Source organism: Henckelia pumila, chromosome 2 (genome assembly GCF_033568475.1).
Source record: "Henckelia pumila isolate YLH828 chromosome 2, ASM3356847v2, whole genome shotgun sequence".
In the NCBI taxonomy this organism is placed as follows: domain Eukaryota; kingdom Viridiplantae; phylum Streptophyta; class Magnoliopsida; order Lamiales; family Gesneriaceae; genus Henckelia; species Henckelia pumila.
The window spans coordinates 184,377,830-184,393,891 of NC_133121.1; the positions used below are offsets into that span (position 1 = coordinate 184,377,830).

Genomic DNA, 16,062 nt, shown 5'->3' on the forward strand with positions numbered 1-16,062 from the left:
AAATTAATCAGTCTTCAATCATAATTGTTAGTGGCCTCAACATTTTAATGTATATATATGTAATTTCAGCTATGGAAAAAAAGAAAAAATATAATATGATACCTCAGGTATAAATGTCGATATATAGTAGGGGTTTAAATGAATAAGTCTGTTCATAAGTTTTGTAAGCCAGTTCAAAAATATTTGTTTCGTGTTTGGGGGTGTAAATAAATAAGTTGGTTCATAAGTTTTTTAAGCCGGTTCAAAAATATTTGTTTCGTGTTTAAATTTATCGATTTTTTTTTTGCCAAATTTGAACCAAAATTATTTTGTTAGATAGTTCGTGAGTCACTCATAAGATTTAATATTTTATTAATAAAATATAATTAAATAAATATATTTCGAACATTTTAATTATTTATTATATATATATAATAGTTCGCTACTCACGAGCTAAAAAATCCCATGTTTATTGATCGTCCATTTGGGGCAATTATTTATCGGGAAAAAGGATCATGGACAATTATATATTGGGAGGGGAGAAACAACATTTTTGCATTGAAACAAACAAATTATATTTATTATTTTACAAACACGTGCAGCCAATTACTAAATTTGAGTAAAATAAACTAATAGTTCCTTGATTTGATACTCATTGCTCAGGCGACATAATATCTAACTTTTAACAAACAAACAAACAAATTAAACATGATATTCCCAAAACATAAATTTCAAACTAAAAGAAAACAATATTTTCCATGAAAATGTTCTTTTTCAAACCATTGTAAACGAACCAAAGACAACGTTTCGTTTATGATTACCTCCGTTATGCACTAGGGGTCATCCCGATAGTTGGATTTGCTGGAAGATCGATTTGTTCGAGGCGCTTGTGAGTCGGAGTCATGGTGTAGCACATGTAATACAACACATTAAAAATCATCGTTACAACTGCTAAAATGGCTCCGCGAAGGAATAGGACCTTGCTCGCTGAGCAAGAGAAGGTCTCCGTGTAGTTACTGCGCCCATAATGTCCCCCGTGATACGAAGAGTTGACCACCATAGCAGCTAGTAGATTTATTTCAGCTGATAAAAATGATAACCTGTAAAATTCCATTGAAATTATTTAACTTGTTTGATGTTAGCATGCATTCAATATTTTGAAAATGATAATAACATACATTACTTCTGTGAAATGATCAAACACAAACACCCGTAAAAACAAGTACGGACAAGTGGTGCATGATCAAAATTTGAAAATATGAAGATGTATGTGCTTTTGATTTGAAAACGCAGAGAGTTAATTGAACTTTTTTCATTTTCAAAAATATGTGACAAAATATAAATTATTGTTTGCAATCCCATTATATATCTTTGTTATATTATAATCTATGGGGTGCAAATATAAAAGAGAAAATAAATCATATCTATAAGTTGACCTGATTGTTTTTATTATTTATCATCCAATTAGTTGAATCTGAAAAAGAACATCATTTCTTCTGCGGTTTTAGTCATGATCTTCACCTCAGTATTAAAAGAGCTCGAGCTAGGTAATATAATTTAATAATATCTAATGTCACATGAGCAATGATGAGAGTTACATGGTCACTGAGATGATAAAAATGAATAAATTACAAAACAACATTAGTTGTTGCAAAATCTAAATTTAACTAATTAGAGCAGCAAAACATAATGAACCCAACATACAAGACCAATTTTAATAATTTTCTAACTTATAAAAATGATATTATTATAAGAGAATTACATTATATTTTTGGTATGTAATACACATGTTTTTTATTTTGGTCATGTTGTCGTACAATTAACTGTTTTAATTCACTAATTTGCACTTTTTGTATTCTAGTTTTTTGCATCATAGTAGTGACGAGGCCGCGAAACATGATGATATGTCACCAACCATTACTAACTTACCCAAATTCTTCTTAGTATAATTGGGATGAAAAATGACCAAAATTTAGAAAGTTTCAAATTAGTAGACTAATAATGAATCGACCTATAATATTGAAAAAAATGAAAAATTGATAAGATCAAAAATACTGAAAGGAATATTAATTCCTTGATAATCTTTGTTTTAACCGTGTATATAATAATATAAAGATTTTGCCTTCTAGCTAGACAAAAATATATGACATGATAATGTCAAATATTTCTATGGTTGTTATCGAAAATTTACAGATAGATATTTACCTAGATTAAATATTATTTTGATAAAGAATTTATTTGTCTCATGGTATTAAATGTTAACAAGAAGAGTCATGTTCCTAACAAAGAATTATTTTTTTATTTGTTTAGAAATCTACTAGGAATTATTTTAAAGCTTGGACTCTTAGCTATAAAAGGATTCCTGCGTACAAACAAACTGGAGACTTGAGACGAGAATTAATAGAGCATTCAGAAAAGAATAACGTTGAAGAATTCTAAGGTCTCTGAAGAAAGTTTTTGTGACGGTTGTCGCTGTTTTCCCTATGTTGTTGTTGGTGTTAAAGATATCGAAGACAACACTTAGCACATAGTGTTGATCGACAATATTTTGGTGTTCTTCAAGTTTAGGCATACTGGAGTTGCATCTTATTTCTTTATTATTCTAAGATATTAGGATGTAATTTGTTTTCTCAACTTGTTGAGGAATTTAGTATTTACTTTTTTTTTCACAAATCACCAGTATTATTTTTTTGTAAGATTAATTGATATACAATTTTTTAGTGATTATTTAGCCCTATGGCACCCACAAAAATACTAGTTACTTGTGCATAATTAATCTCTGGTCTTTTTATTTTACTTATTTTTTATATATTATTTTCTGATGCATGTTGGCTCTAGTGTTGTAAGACAGTGGACAACACGAACTCTAATTGATAAACTACAAATCTACAATATTAAACCTTACAAGTAGCATTAGAGCCGAACTTATGACATTACTAAAGTGAGTTCCTGGTTGTTTTTGTAGATTTTTCATGGACACTCAATAGTCTAAAGTTGCAATTCGTCCACCAATTATGGATGAAACCATTTATATGGCCCTTGGAAACTAAATTTGTGCATATACATCAACTCTACTGACGCAAGGGCCTGACAACGAGTTGTATATGGATGGAAAGCACCAATGAAAGAATTAAATTCAAACGGTGAAAGTGTAGCCAAACCAAAAGTCGAATAGACAGCTGATGAGATCTCGAATTCAAACTATAATAACAAAGCTATTAATGATATTTTCACTTTTGTTAATATGAATATGTTTAATCTGATTGGTACGTGTTTTTGCGCTAAGGATGCTTGGGAGAAGCTTCAAACTCACTGTGAAGGATCCACGAACATGAAGAGAACAAGAATATGACTCCTAACATCCAAATTTCAAAAGCTAATAATGGAAGAAAATGAAACCATCATGGAATACAATTGTTTGTTGAAGGCCATATCCAATGAAACTTTTGTTCTTGGAGAGCCAATTGGGAATGAAAGACTTGTTATCAAAGTTATTTGATCCAGCCCGAAGAGATTTAACAAAAAAGGTTTTGGGCATATGAATCTAAGGATACATTTTTCATGGGACTAGATGAAATGATAAGCTCTCTCCGTACATAGAGATGGATATGGAAGAACAAAACCAAGACAAAGGTAAGACAATTGATTTTCATGTATCCAATTATTCTGAAAAATATTTTTTACAAATGACACATGAAGTGAATGAATCTGATATAGGAGATGACTCAATCTCTTTAATCACAAAGAAATTTGGTGACTATCGATCTAAAAGTAATGAGAGAAAAGAAGAAAAGCAAAAAAAGAGGACAATTATCAAAGCTTCTACTTTTCTCCTGCTCCAGATAAATCCTATTAATTAGTGTCATCTCAAGGACCTCGACAAATGTATGAGGGTAAGAATTAGTCTTCTACCAAAAATCTTGATAAAGTGCAGTGCATGGAATGTCAAGGATATGAAAATTATGCGAATGAATGTGCAAATAGACTTCTCAAAGGTATGAATACCTCCCTAAGTGATGATGATTATGAGGAAGAATAGGAAAATGATGAAGAATATCATATCTCACTAACTGATTTGCTGGATGGTAAGAAAAATTTTCAAGTAAATCAACTTGGTGGTGCCTCCTTTGTTGCAACACCTGGGTGTAACACAGGAAAAAAGACAATATGTTTTGCTGCTTCTAATTCTGATGGTTTCAGTGATCAAGAGAATTGGTAGCTGAGGAAATTACTTTGGAAAGTGTTCGGGAAATTTATGAGGATTTGTATAATGATTGGGTTAAGTTAAACAAGCTTAATACAACTCTCTCTAGATAAAATGCTGATTTAAAGTCTACTGTGGCTAAGCTAGAAGTTCTGATGAGTAAAAAAAATCTTGAACTAGCTAGGCAAAGTAAAAGGGGAGATTGAAAAAGAAACCTTGGCACTTGCTAGGTTAAATTCCAATAAATCCAAGCTCGAGTTTATTTTAATTATGGGCAAAGATGGCAAATCTAGAATTGGTTTTAGTAGCAGCGTGTTTCAAACTAGAGAGTCATCGAAACCAACTATTTTTGTGAAAGAAGGAAGTAACACTTCTAAGACTTCACTATTTATCCCTCCAATCAAGAAAAGTCCTTCTAAAGATCGGATTCCTACACAAAGGCCAAGACAATGGAAGAATATTTTTGTTTTTCATTACTGTTTCAAACCTATACATATCAGGTTTTTTTCTAAAACTAACACTAGAGGGCACTGATATTTTGATAGTAGAAGCTCCCATCACATGATAGGTTCAAAAGAGTATCTTACGGACTACATTTAACAAATGAGTGGTAAAGTGACCTATGGTGGTCGTGCAAAAGGGAGAATTTTTGGCAAAATGACATTGAATGTGAAAGGATTTTCAAAGCTTCATAATGTTCTGCATATCGGCACTAAATGCAAATTTAATCTCTATTAGTAAATTGTGCGATGATGACTTGCATGTAAAGTTTGATAAGAATATTTGCAAAGTTTTTGATAATGCTAACATGTGTGTTATGACAGGTACACGATCAATAGTTAAATGCTATCAACTTGAAGAGGATCTAGTATGTAGACTCACGAATCAAGATCATCTTGACTTATGGCACCAAAATATAGGACATGCAAATTCAAGACCTTGAAAAATCCGGGTAGGTATTAAGATTTCAGAGGAGTGCCAGACATAATGTCTGGAGTTCCACATATATGTGGTTCATGCCAAAAAAGTAAGCAAACTCGTGTGTCACAACCCGTATTACAACACTGTGGGACAACACGGTATCTTGAAATTTTGCATGTGGACTTAATGGGTCCTAGGGAAGTGGAAAGTTGTAGAGGTAAGAAGTAAGCTTTGGTATGTGTTAATGATTTCTCACGTTTTACATGGATAAGATTTGTTAGAGAGAAATAAGATAATATTGATGTTTTCAAAAAACTATATACAAAGATTACTAGCTTGCATAACTTGAAGATGGGAAGGATCATGACTGATCATGGTAAAAAATTTGAAAACTCATCGTTTTTAGGTTTATGTGAAAAGAAATGCATATCACATGAGTTTTGTGCCTCAAAGACTCTTCGTAGTAGCCCACATCTTAATTCATGTGTTTAATGACTAAAGATGATTAAAGATGATCAATTGGACAAATCAAGAGCTTAATTGGGAATAAATAAATATTCCGGACTTCAAAATTTTAATGGAGATTGGACAATCTGAACTAGGGATTGAACCATCCGAAGTCCACTAGGTTGGAAGAAAGATTGATGATCCAATGATCAGGAGAGATTGAACGATCCGATCTTAAGGACTAGATGATCAGAACTCGACTAGCTGAGTGTCCAATTTTAATTAATGAAGAGGTGACACGTGGAGGAGATCAGACAATCCAAAGTAGGGATCACACTGTTTGAAGTTTTGGCAGGGACACTTGTCGAGAATCGTAGACGCGTGGAATATATGCAAGATCGGATGATCCAAAGGTCAGGATCAGACTTTTTGATCATGGCCTATAAATATGGGTCTGATATCTCATTTCCTTGCCAATTCACCAGCTTCCTCTCGTTTTCTTGGTTGTTTTTTTCATAGTCTAGCCACATAGGTGGAGTTCGAGAGTTGGCAAGGCGCTCCAAAAGTTGTAGCAAAGCTTTGCCGAGGATTTGGGGCTTCGACAGCAAAGGGCTGACGAAGGACACAAATATAACTTTGGATCTCTAGTAGAATTAAGAAGTATCTATGGCTTACTTAATACTTTTAGACAAGTAATAGTGATGTGGATAATATTTGGTTGTAGTCTTGGATCCTAGAGTGGTATTTGTTGGACTGCTTTTAGCGAGGTACGTAAGTAATGACTGAGATAGCCAGCAAGTATACATTCTTATATGTTTGAATTTATGTGCCATGAATCATGTTTTAATGCTTGTAAATATTATGTTGTATGTGCATATTCACGTTGAGCTGGTATCTCCTTCGAGATAAACCCATGTATTAGGGTCGCTCAGCCTCCAGTTTTTGGCTTGATTATCATCGGGAGACACCGGGATGACAAATAATGATGCTACGATGTAAGGATGAATGTGTGGATGTATCACGTGGAGTTGACCCCAGATGGTACTACATAATCATAGGTGCCAGACTGAGCATCTTCTTATACATATCTATGTGTATTGCATGCATCATATTTTCATTTATACTTGTGCTTATCGTATTGTGCGTATTTGGACATGTCTAGTATTTTATTGTTTGGACACCATATTCGACGGGGCAAGTATCAGGCTAGACTACGCTGGAGGATCGAGGTAGGGTTGAGTTCTCGAGCAGTGGGTTCTGTGAGTTCCCTTATTTTTAGGGATTTAACATAGTTTTCGATATAGTTGTATAATAGAGTATTTTACTCAGGATTTTTAGTTGTCAGTTATATTCCACCAACTGGGATTGCATTTTGGTTTGTAATTCGATGTTAATTTTTGTTTATTGTTTATTTAATATTATTGCATGCTTGATCAAGTTTATTTTATTTAGTAGGTAATCTACGTTGATCATTACACTTCTCAACAAAATGCAGTATCTGAAACGAAGAATAAAACATTGCAAAAGATGGTATGGTGATTATGAGAACCAAGAATAATGCAAAGATATTTTGGGCATAAGAAGATATGGTTCTACTATGACCTCTTATGAAATATTAATGGAAAAAAGCCTAAATCTTAAATAATTTCATGTTTTTTGTTGTATTTGTTATGTTCTGAATTATGGAAATCATCTAGCAAAATTTGATTTCAAAAGTGATAAATGTTTTTTTCTTGAATATGATACAAATAGTCGTGCATATACGAAGTTTATTCTAAGAAGTAAGAACCAAAACGATTATTAAATCTATTAATATTGTTTTTGATGATTTTTCAGATCTCAAGAGAAAAAATATTGAAGATAATGTGATGAATTGCTGGAAATTACCAGTTCACTTGAGGACTCTGGTGTTGTCATTGATTTCACAACATCGAGCACAACACCAAATCCAACAGTAACTGACCATGATGATGTTCATAAAAGTGATGTAGAAGCCGGAGAGATAATCAATGGAAAGGATGTTCCAAACAAAATACAGAAGAATGATCCAACATCATAAATTATTGGAGATACTCATGGTATAATTCAAACTCTAGTTAAATTCAAAGTGGACTACCATAAGATGAGTGGGTTAGTATGTATGACTTCCGCCTACTCACAGGTAAGAAACTCTTTTTTTTCCAATATTGAGCCTAAGAATATCAATTATGCTTTGAAAATTGAATTTTGGGTAAATTCCATACATGAGGAACTTGACCTGATAATGGGAATTCCATTGGTACAAAATGGATTTTCAAAAAACAAAATCGATGAATTACAAAACATCATTAGGAATAAGGCAAAGTTTGTAGTTCAAGGGTACTCACAAGTTGAAGGGGTTGATTTTTATGAGACCTTTACTCCTGTTGCCCGAATTGAATTAGTACGACTTCTGCTAGCTATTGCATGTCATATAGGTATTAAACTCTACCAAATGGATGTGATGAGTGCATATCTTAATGGAATTCTCATTGAAGAAGTTATGTGAAGAAACCTAAGAGATTCGAAGATTCACAACACTTGGATCATATTTATAAGCTAAAGAAAGCCCTTTATTGTTTGAAGAAAGATCCACGAGTGTGGTATGGTAGGTTGAATAAATATCTAATTGAAATTGGCTTCAAACAAGGTGAAATTGATAAAAAAAAAAATATATATTTTATTCAAAACTCCAAAGGCGAATTACTTATTTGTCAAGTCTACATGGATTACATTATTTTTTGTGCTTCTTTTCAAAAGCATGATGATGATTTTGTTGAATGCATCTCTTCTACTTTTCAACTAAGCACGGTAGGTGAATTATGATTTTTTATTGGACTGCAAACTAAGAAATTACATGACGGTATTTTTCTGTGCCAAAGTAAGTATGCAAAAAATCTGTTGAAATTTTTTTGTGGTGATAGTGTTAAACACATGAAAACGCCACCGGGCTCATGCGAAAAAGTATAAAAGGATGATGTTGTGACCGGTGTTTACAATCCTATGAACCAAAGCTGATTGGAAGTCTTTTATACTTAACTGCAAGTCGTCCTGATATCATATTTAGTGGTTTTTATGTGCTCGACACCAATCTGATCTAAAGGTGACTCACTTGAAAGCTTTTAAGCATATCTTAAAATACATGCTGGTACTGTGATTTAGGATTGTGGTACATGAGTGAAACAAACACTAACCTTGTTATTTTAGTGATTTTGATTGGGTTGGGGATGTTAATGACAGAAAAATCACTACGGAAGGGTGTTTTCATTTTGGGAATAATTTGGTTTCATGATATAGTCGTAAACAAAATTGTGTGTGACTTTCGACTGTTGAATCTGAATGTGGTTGATGAAACAAATGATAGAGGATTATGGATGTAAAATAGAAACTCCCCCCCCCCCCCCCCAAAATCGTTTATTGTGATAATTCAAGTATGAATATATATCAAAGAACCAGTTCAACAATCACACACAAAACACATTGACATTCGACATCACTGTATTCCAGATTTGGTTAAGAAAGCTATGATTAGAATAGATTTTGTCTGAAAAAATAACCACCTCGAAGATATATTCACTAAGGCTTTAGATTTCGAGAGATTTTCCAATCTTTGGAATTCTCTCAGTATGTGCGAATTATAAGTATTCATTAATGTTGTATCCGGTGTTACAACACCAGGGATAATGCTTTGTTTATTGGATTAATCTTTGTTGAAATGATCCAGTTGACACTAAAGTATCTGCAATAACTTTTCTAACAAACTAGGACTTGATTTTTGAACTCTGACTAAACCAATAAATGGTTGAGGGATATACGTATATTTAATGTTTTTGTCCCATGTGAAAATTGGTTTCGCAAATTCAGTGTTCAGTCTTTTGAAAATTTTTATGACCAATGTCATGATTGCAAACTTGATAAAGAACTAGAAGAAAATGGAAAAATTATGAAGTCCAGTAAAGACTGTTTTTTAGTGTGCGGACTACCACTTCTCAGAAAACTAAAAAAAATTTCAAGGCTAATTAGTGTGAAAATCTCAAATAATTTTTTGTAAACTCATGTGTTGTTGGAGATTTTGTCAACACGAGAGACAACACTACACATGTGAACATAATGTGTGCATATAACTGTATTATATTTTTACGTTACACTCGTTTTAGGCATAAAATAGGACATGCATATGAATTTATATTTGTAAATATTTTTTTTCATGGTTTGACGACGTAAACAAACAAAACTTGGTGAAATATCCTATTTACTGAAAATTGAATTTTTGTGATTTACAATAATTAGTGGAGTTTAGCTGATGTGGATTTATTTATTGAAATTTTTGGGTTGATGTCAATCTCGGATTATTACCTTAATTAGAGTGATTTTATTTTCCAAAACTTCAAAAATCTGCCCGTTTTTCTATTATTACTGTTGGTAATTGATTGCTTTGAATCATTTAGAATCTAAGGAGTTTGTTGAGGGTTAATATTGCTTATATATATTTTCCTCCTTCCTCACTATACTTTTATCATCTTTTTCCTCAAATCTTTTAATCTTCAAATTTCTGCAAAAACCATAACCTTTTTCAATACACACAAATGGCATGCTTTTATCCACAAGATATCCGCAGCACGATGAGTTTCAAGGAATCCGATGTTGCTCCCAATGTTGAAACACTGGAGTTGTCCTTTTCCCAACCCTCTTTGCAAATCATTCCACCGCTCAAGCAACCAATTCCTCTTTTCGTTGTTGCTCTTGGTGAACCAGGAAACGAGATTGACGTCAAGAATATTCCTAATTTCTCGGTTTTGAATCGAGTCCACCCTCCTATAGTAATTGCTCGACGTTCCAAGAGGCAAGCATGGTATAACCCTGATTTTACTCCATCAAAACGATACCTTAGAGGAGATCTCCCATAATTGGTTGATCTTGAGAATACCTCAGGAGGTGACTCAAAAGATGCAAATTATGAGTTTGTGGCACGAAAGAAGACAACCACCACTCCAGCTAAATCAACTTCTGCATTTGCTCTTGCCTCTAAGAGCAGTGAATCTAGTGAGGATAAGGATACTCCTCCTGTTGATACCAAGACAACTGCTACTGAAGACCTCACTTTTTTCTAATGAAGATGACACCTCTTTGGCTCAAATTTTGGAAAGTTTTAGCCAAGAGAAGGCCACTAATTCTACCATTCTCTTTGCTCATCTCTCAAATGATGATCCTGATGTTGAAATGTTAAAATAAATTGATGCTGGAAAAAATCAACCATCTGAGAGCTCTCCATATGTACTTCTACTGCTGCGGGATCCCATGATGCAACTGCTAAAATCAGTGATGAGGGAAAAATTTTATGGGGATTCTAGCACCGATGATGATTTTTAACAAAATGAGGAACCAGAACCACTTTCTGCTGATGATGGTTCTACTGCTGATGATGTTTCCAACATCACAAACAACAAAAACTTTGCCGATTATGATTTGAATAATGCCTTCTACAACAAATTCAATTCTAGAGATGGTGATGTTGTGTGGCCTCTTTATGTGCACAGAGGAATGATTTATGAGAAAAATATAGATATTGATGTCCGCGGTCGATTCAACTTGTTCGAGTTTTTGAAGCTCCAGAAGCTATTTTCCACCATTACTATCGTGGTTCCATACTGAAAGAAGTCGGTTTTGGAATTTTATGCCAACCTCAATGCAAGTGTTGGTGATCTGGAGTTTTCCAAGTATAAAAAAGATTTTGTGAGAGGTCATTTATACAATTTTACCCCTACTACGATAAATGCTCTCTACAAAACACCTGATGTGGAAGAAGGGAACCACCCTAACATCCATGAAGTCACTGTTATACTCATGGCTGGTATGTTCAAGCAGTTCCCTGATTATTTTTCTGTAGCACAACTCATCTTCATCTACTTGGTGCTTCATAAAACTACTGTGAAGAACTGGACGCTTTCTACCAATTCTACTACGGTGACTAGGCCACAAGCATTCGTTTTGTTTGCAATAGGGACTAGAAGCCCCTTCAATTTTTGTGAAGCTTGTGTTTCGGACAATAATTCAATTTGCTGATGGAGGCTTGAAGTCAACCAAGCTACCATTCACATCTATGATATTTGGGGTTTTGGAATCTTAGGGGTTCATCCGAACATAATTGAATAACTCACTGAACTTCTTGATGATCTAAAGGTTGCTGAAACTTTGATTCGAGGGAAAAGAAAGCTTGATCTTCCTTGGAATTCATCTACTACTGCTACTACTGTTGCTGATGTTGTGACCGATATTTTCAACACAGGAGATAACATAGATGAAATTGTGCATCAACAATCCACTCTAGATTTCTCTCCCACTACCATTCAGGCTCTCAAGGCTCATGCTGAGAAAAATATTTCTAAAGCCCAGAAGGACTTGGAACATTAGGGAGCTCTGTTAGCTGATTGTTGTGCAAGACTTGACATTTCTAGTTGCGTGTTCTTGGTACATAAATCTGCTCGGACTAGACTAACCCTTGTACCATACTTATGCGCTAATACATGAATAATGAAATCCCTAAGTGTTATTGTACATATAGTCCATCGTGTTGCCAACACAAGAGTTAACACATTAAGGCGGAGACCTACAAATTCAGGGGAGTAGTGTTTTAAACTAAATATGAGTTTATGTTTGAAATTGTTTGTGCTGATTTTTGTCCAAAAAGACAGAGGGAGATTGAAAGAATAGTAATTCCTTGATAATCTTTGCATTAAGTGTGTATATGATAATATAAGGATTTTACATTATAGACAAAAGATATGATATGATAAGGTTAAATATTTTTATGGTTATTATAAAAAGTCTTCAGATAGATATTTACATAGCTTAAATATTATCTTGATAAAGAATTTATTTGTATCATGGTGATTAAATATTATCAAGAAAATTCATGTTCCTAGCAAAGAATTGTTTCCTTATTTGTGTATGACTATACAAGAAATTATTTCCAAGCTTGAACTTTTATCTATAAAAGGATTTCTACGTACAAACAAACTGGAGACTTGAGATGACAATTTATAGTGGATAATAGCCAAAATAGTCCTATACGTTTGCTTGTTTTGTGATTTGGTCCTGTAAGTTTTCAATTTTGGGATTTGGTCATGTAAGTTTAGTTATGTTTTGGTTTTTAATCTTTTTTTTATTTAAATAATATTTTTATAACTGGACCCATGATCAAACCAATATAACTTAAAAAAAAGATCCAATTGGTTGGACCGTTGTAATCCGACGGTCGTATCGAAAAACTATTTATATAATATAATATAATTAATAATATATTTTAAATTATAAAAACTAAAACATTTATATAAATAAAATATATATATATTTATCGTAGTTTTTGAAAACTAAATAACTATATAAATATATTCAAAATATTAATTATAGTTATATATTTTTAAAAATAAATAAATTAATTTAAAAAACTCTAATATTAATAAATAATATTTTTAATGAAGAAAAAATTTTAAATCATGTATATATATAAAAATATTAAATTAATTTTAAAAATAAAGAATTAATTTTTAAAAATAACCGAAAAACCAATTTTTTGGTTTTTGACCGGTTCAACCGTTAAAACGATTTTTGGGAGTGTTTCGGATCAGATCAGTGACCGATTCCGAGTCGAATGGATCAAACCTGTTTTTATTGGTACAATCCAGTTTTGAAAACATGCATGACATTTAAGTGTTGATGCCACAAGAGACATATCATCACTTCTCAATGTCACGTCGGCATTTTTTGATGTCACGTCAAAACTCTATGAAAAAAGGACTAAAAATCAATTATAACTTAACTTATAGGATCAAAATCCAAAATTAAATACTTACAAGACCAAAATACAAAATGGGCAAACGTACAGGACCATTTTGATTATATTCTCATTCATAGAGCATTCAAAACTCAAAAGAGAATTACGTTTAAGAATTTGAATGTCTCTGTAGCAAGATTTCATAGCCGGTTATCGCTGCTTTTCCTGTGTTGTCGTTGGTATTGAAGACATCAGTGACAACACTTTGTGCATAATGTCGATCAACGATATTTCTGTCTGCTTCAAGTTTAGGCATATACACGAGAGTTCCATTTGATTTCTTTATTATTCTAATAGTTTAGGATGCAATTATTTGAGTTCTCAACATGTTGAAAATTTTAATATTTACTGTTTTTCATAAAATTACGGAAAAATAAGTTTTTTGGTTCATTAACTTGTTCATGTTTTGGTTTTGTTCCATTAACTTTTTTGATGTGGGTTTTTGTACACTAATTTTGCATTTTCAATGTTTTTTGGTTCAACTGCATACATGTCAACTTCTAATTGGTCCAAAATGATGATGTGGATCAATCAGAAGCTGACACATATGCAGTTGGACCAAAAAACACTGAAACTGCAATGTTAGTGTACCAAAACCCACATCAGAAAAGTTACTGGACCAAAACCCAAAGAAAATAAAGTTACTGGACTAAAAAACTCATTTTCCCTAAAAATTACTAGTATTACTTTGTAAAACTGATATAAGATCTACTGATTATTTAGCCCTAAGACAATCTCACAAGTATAGTTACTTGTGAATAGTTAATCACTGGACTTATTTATTTTACTTATTATTTTTATATATTATTTTATGTTTTGCATGTTGTCTAAGGTGTTATAACACCATGGACAATGCGAATTCTAATTGACAAACTCCAATATTATACCTTACAAATAACAAATATAATTTCCTATTAAACTATCATGCACAAATTGTCGACCATGTTATCTAAAACCAAATTTTTATTGTAAAAGAACCATAAATTTGAATAAATTAAAATTATATATAAAAAGGTTCTCATTATAAATTATAATTCTAATTACATTTAATTATTTTTAAAAAAAATCATCTGTAATGTTCTATTTATTAAAAACGATAATGAATTACTAAATTTTTTGGAAAAAAGTAAAACAAACAAAAATAAAATTCTATAAAAAGTTTAATATATATACCCACACAAACACTTCGTGTTCCTTACATTAGACACATCTTTTCCTTTTTCAAAAAAAAAAATTGAAAAAAATATAATAATTTAGATTAACATAAAAACATAAGCTTGTTTGATATAAAACAGTTCGATGAAGAACTCAAAGTTATGATATATTTTCGATCAGATTCTAGCTAGGGAAAGTACGTACTTCACAAAAATTATATATCATCACTCACCACGAAAACACGAGAAGTATAATGGAGCAAACGCAACATCCTCCAGTACTTATAACTGATTGGCCTCCACCACATACGCAACTTGTGACCACCATAACCATAATCTGTGTGAAGAAAAGAAGCAAGAACGCCACGATTCCGAATCCGGTCGATGCAGCATCGGTTTCGCAGTCATAGTTTATTCGACTCCTAAAATTTCTTTTCAGCTGAATTCCATGCCATATATATATATCAACAAATCATAAATTAATGGTAACCCAAAAATATTTCATTGAATATCAATCTTAAAATAATTAATTAAGCACGGATATTTATGGTAAACCCAAAAAAAAATTAAAGAAATAAACTAAATTAAAATTAAAACGAGTGTTTAGATGAGCAAAGAAATAAATAATTTACATGGTTACGACGTTGTACGGCACCAATGGAGAAGCCTAATGCAATTAACCCCAACACTATGATGATTATGTAAACAAGCGTGGATCGTTTCCCTCTTTCCATCTCCCCTCTATATATGCCACTCAGTATACCCAGACTTCGCTCTATATATAGACGCAATCTCTCAATATATATAGAAGAGTGATGTTAAATTTTCTTTCAAAAGAGTGATGTTAAATTTGTACCTCAAGTCTTACGATATAAAAAAAATTTAATAGAAGAATTTATTTTATCAAAATCTCACCAAATCAGTTACTATTCACCACTTGGTTTACTAATTTATAATATACTATATATATATATATATATATAATCTTGTTCCTCTGCACGCCAGTGTGCAGGAATTTTGTGTGCACCCTGTGATGTTCGCGTGAACATCTAAGATGTTCTCGCGAACATCTGATTTTTTTTTTAGATGTTCGCGCGAACATCCCGCGGTGCACACAAAATCTCTGCACACTGGTGTGCAGTGGATCATGACTGTATATATATATATATATATATATATATATATATATAAAGTTTTTCTATGTTGCTCACCTCCCGTGTCCACCTCCATGCCCACCATGAGGTGGCAATCATCCAATGGATGAGATGAATCATATACAAATGGTTCATCCAATGGATGAATGTCACCTCATAGGTGGGCACGGGAGGTGAGCAGCATAACAAAACTCTATATATATATATATATGATTTTTATTTGAGATCTTTAAAGATAGAAACTGATCTCCTGCATTTATAAATTAATTCTAAATTCGGACCAAAAAGATAAATGTTTTCATAAATAAATTTACAAACTTCGCAACTAATATATATATTTGCGAAGTTTGT

General features: G+C 32.5%; 1 long non-coding RNA gene across 1 annotated transcript; it reads right to left on the bottom strand.

Moving 5' to 3' along the window:
• Positions 1-527: 527 nt before the first annotated feature.
• Positions 528-15,321, bottom strand: LOC140877068 (uncharacterized). The gene is made up of 3 exons (XR_012149226.1): positions 15,190-15,321; positions 14,791-14,996; positions 528-1,079 (listed from the first exon to the last, which is right to left on the bottom strand). It is a non-coding gene; the product is annotated as an uncharacterized lncRNA (long non-coding RNA).
• Positions 15,322-16,062: the final 741 nt, after the last annotated feature.